This window comes from Mya arenaria, chromosome 3, assembly GCF_026914265.1.
Source record: "Mya arenaria isolate MELC-2E11 chromosome 3, ASM2691426v1".
NCBI classification, from domain to species: Eukaryota; Metazoa; Mollusca; class Bivalvia; order Myida; family Myidae; genus Mya; species Mya arenaria.
In genome coordinates, this window is record NC_069124.1 from 14,680,261 (window position 1) to 14,685,314 (window position 5,054).

Genomic DNA, 5,054 nt, shown 5'->3' on the forward strand with positions numbered 1-5,054 from the left:
AGATACATGCAATATTAATTTTCTCAATATTACAACTAGTCAAGACCAGAGAAATGAAACCATATCCAATAGTCGGAGCTGTGGGACCACTAGATGTTATTCATCGCAGGTTTGGAGGCATTTTTGGTACAAAATGACTCCTATGGCGAATATCCCATCAACCAATGGGATGCAAAATTTTGCTTGTCACACTTGGGAATGTGACGGGGTCAAACCATAATCATCGCGGCAGCCATTATAGGGTGCGGGCAGACCTTTATTAACTGAACAACAACAGCAACAAACATATTGCATTCACATGCTTTATTATTTTAATGTTCTACCAATGAAAATACATATCAGTACATATTTCATGTCCTTTGAACATGTGATTATTATATATGGATAGATGTTGCAATAGGTATATGTAAACTGTGTCACCTTCAATACAAATAATACAAATGACAACTCATAATAATTTTAACTTTTACTTCGAAATAAAATGTTTAGGTTGCAATTCTGAAATAAAGGGGAAAATGTCATGATTTATGTCAATGTCTTACTTAAACTTCATTTTAGAAACAACTAAAGGTATTCTACATTGTATTTTGATTCTCTTCAGTAAAGATTCCTTTCAAAGTCTCAAAACTGGCTTAAAAGGGGGTACATCACAATTCATCCTTGGACCTTAAAATAAACAGAACTAGTGTGCTCAGCTTGACCCTTTTATTAGCGATTATTAAGTTTGTTCGATGTATTGGGGTCAGACTTCCTAAAACCTGAAGTGTGGTTCGAAAGGCAGACTTAAGATAAGATGTGAGAACAGTCTTCTTTTTAATATCAAATTGAGAAATTGTTATATTTGGTACCAAAAGACCGGACCAACATACCCGAAAATGCCGAAGGTCAATATGACCCGAGGTTCTCATTGTTTGCACAAGTAATATAAATGGGCATAACTACAGTGTGGTGTATTATTTCATCATCACCCAGTCTTCCCAACATTTACCCCAGGACACCATACAACAACCATATTCATAACACATATCCAATTTATATACTTATATTCCAATTTGACCCCGCTGACAATTGACTCCCAGAATAATTTCTAATCATAAAAAATTGACCCTAACAACATATAAACATTAGACTTTGATTAAACCAGTAGTTGAAAAATAAACAGCGTTCAATTTTGATCAGAAACGGGGTCGTTTTTAAACGTTTAATTAATAAAATTCAAATAAACGTCAGAGATTGAATGTCCCTAGAAGAAATCTGGGACCTATAAAATATGTTTATCCTACTCCCAGATAAAAATAGACACACATATATATATATATATATATATATATATATATATATATATATATATATATATATATATATGCGTCTCTCAAAAAGAACAGCGTTCTTTAAGCATTGTCGAGTTCGAACCTACAACTTCATACACCGGTTTTAAAATCAGGAATTTAGATGCACATAAATCCACCGACATGGGATTTACAAAATGGATCCCGGTTTCAGAGACACCACTGGTTTCAGATGGTGGAACCAGCTAGTGCTAGCACATTACCAGTTGACAACCACGAATATCTTCTAAATACGAATAGTTTGCTACCCAGTACAAAATTGAATTGCAAATAAGAAATACTTGCTTTTCACGACGTATGTCTTCTTAACAAATGTAAGCATTTCAAAATATATATAAAACCCTTTATTCTATGTTTATTTATTTCGCTCAGCAACTCCGGCAAGCTTCATTCAATACAGCAAATTCCTGTGAGATACTGACCGAGGTGTTCCGATTGCCCTGCGCACCTGTGAGAGCAATGACTAAAATAGTATTTTCACAGTATGGCATACGTTTTACCACGGACCTATAAACCATGGATTGGCAACTGCCCGATATCGGTGAAACGATAAGAAATAATAATTTACCCACAATCCTTAGCGCGCGCTCGACAAATATCGGAAAATCCTTAGCGCGCGCTCGACAAATATCGGAAAATTCCGCCGATTCTCCGATCGGTGATTAATAGGTCTGTGGTAAAAGTATTTTACTTACAATGATATCCAAATTATGTTAATGGACTGAAATATGTACTGCATGGTAATAAATGACTATTGAGGTCAGTTTTCAACGTTAAATATGACCGAACTACAGCTGGAGTTGTATTCAATATTAGTCCTAATAAGATCGAATGTTGATGCAGCTACATCACGCCTGCGAAACAGTGGCTCCAGCTCTTTATGGAGCTGTGTATAAAAAGCGCATTATATAGCGTATTGGCTCAACCTCCACGCTTTGGCTCCAGCTCCCTGGCTTTTGGCTCCAGCTCAACCCAGAAAGAGTATAAGCATGCTTATTCCGGACAAAATAAAAGCACTCGATTATATTGGCTTTATCTTAGATGTAAGCTTCTTGAGTGAAATTCAGCTGCAAATTGGTGAAATGTTCTACTTTCGTTTGTAAACATGCATGGGTTTGATGGGAGAGTCGGTTTTATAACTCCATAGACAATATGTTTACCAAATAACCGAACTACGTGTGAAGATTAAACATATTTATATATCACTGCATTCCCCGATTTCTCAAATAAGCCCTCACAAGTGTGATATTAAATAAAATAACGAGTCATACTTTTTTATGAGGGTATCCGTTCTTTTGCTCTAGCTCGGAAGTGTCCTTGGCTCTCTTTTATACACAGCTCCTAAAAGAGCTGAAGCCACTGCAGCCATGTACATGTAGTCGTATTGCATGTTGTAAATAACCAAAATAGTCAATTAATAAAAAAAATGAATCTCACAATTCATTTCTTAAATGGCCATATGATTGACCAATTACCGTTCAACAGTTTTCAACGAGGGTCAACTATTAACGTGACTTAAAGAAAATAATCTATTAACGTGACTAAGGGTCATTAGTTAACGCGGTTGGTGTCAGTTTTCAATGTTGAAAATGGATCAGTCATCCGCTGACAATTACCCTGAGCCCAGTCAATATTAAACAAGGTCAAAATTTAATGTTATACAGGCACTGAAGATCCGGATCTGCGTAAAAAGTATTGTCCAAATTCCGATGGAAACATCGACGGGAGTGTCAGACTCTTACCTGTTGCCAGGCGTGAAGCTTGGCTTACGCATGAACGCACTAGCTCTACGTGTTCATGCGGATGCAGATAGTAACTTTAAAGCTGCACTCTCACAGATTGAACGTTTTGACAACTTTTTTATTTTTTGTCTTGGAACAAGCCAATTTTTGCGACTACCCATGGAAACCAATTATATAAGACAGCTGACAAAACAATCAGATCGCATATTTTATATTTAAGTTCAAAAATTGATGTTTTATGCATTTTTCTTAAACCGTTAGTAGCCATAAAACATTAATTTTCGAACGGAAATATGAAAATCTATGATATTTATATCTGAGATATTTACGCAAAAAATGCTCTTACCAAGACAAAACAGTTGTTAAAATGGTCAAACTGTGAGAGTGCAGCTTTAAAGCACTTATGAAATATCAAACCAAATATAATCCTACGTTGCGTGATCATTTGGAAAACGGTAATCCGAGAACAAAGTACACTTCACCTGAAATTTCAAAATGAAATATAAATCACTATGTGCGGCGATCAATCAGAGAGGAAATTGTTTGCAAATGCAATATAGTGCCCCGTTCTTTGGATGCATGGCAGACGTAGCCACGGTCGCGTCTTCTATAGAGCAAATGGTCCCCGTTTAAGGTACATGTACTTCCACCATACAGACTAAGTCGGTTAGGAAAGTTTTTTATATCCTTTGCAGAATGTGAACGTTTGAGCGTGATCTACCGGTGGAATCTCTGGAAGAGTTCCAGTTTGAAGTGTGTCGTTGGAGAAATAGTAATAGCGATGGCACGGTGTATTGCACTTAATTAGGTGATACATTAGCACAAATAAACACATATTTATACCCAAACGTAACAAAATGCGTCCACATTTAACCGTCAATGTCACGAGCGGATTCAGGAGTGGGGTGGGGGTGCCTGGTCAAGTCGCCCAAATCTACTTCGGAGAAAAATAAATAAAACATGCTGAATTGCACCATTTGTGACTTGACATGTTCAAAATGTCTTTGAGGAGTACACCATAAACCCCTGCCAACATTTATAACCATTCAAAATTTCGGTTATGAGGAAAGGGCGAATGCCAAAACGTTGCACCTCTAAGTAACGCCTCCGTCAATTCCTGGATTCGCCCTGAATGCAAGTTTCTACCGCCTCTGCGGAACGTTTAGCGCCATGACCTTCAGTAGATTGTCTGTGCTTGGTTTGATGAACATATCGAACGTGATCGAGATATTAACACTGATTTGGTGAAATATGTATTTGCAAGAAGAATGAAGCGACGACCAGCCTTTTTATTTCGCTTCTTTGACAGGTGGAAAACACTATTGACCTGATTGGAAATATGCGGATGCACGCACATTTATAAATACGACATTGTTTCTAAGTGTGCTGGGTTACATGACCATTCTCATGATCATAAGGCTGGTGAAGACAAGATATGGCTAATCATTTTCTCAATATTTATTAACAGGTTTACGTATTGCATTGAGGACAAATCTTAAAATTTACGAGCAACTCATAGTCTATGTATATTGTATATGTTTAAGTGACAGTCCACGTAAAAAAATCCAGATGCTGCAAAACCTTTTAGGTTTTGTTGTTTACTTATGCAGTACATTATGGTATGACGTAGGCTCATTTAGATAGTTTTCAATATACGCCAAAAATCACCTGTGACCATATAGATATAAAAAATATCGGTGGGAGGGGGTGCGCGTGTCCCCAAAAACCCCTAGAATGGTGCGTAATCCCGATTAGGGCCAAGCTACGCACAAGGTTGTTGTTTGATATAAAATGCATATCAGGTGTCAGTAATTTTGTTTAGCGTGATCATTATGTTGAATTTATTGTACAATACAAAGAATGTGGCATTTTATTTATTCATTCTTGCTTTCTTGTGTGTGTTTTTATTACTTAGGTATATTTCTCGGCTGTTTAATACGCATCATTAACTTCTCCCGCTAAC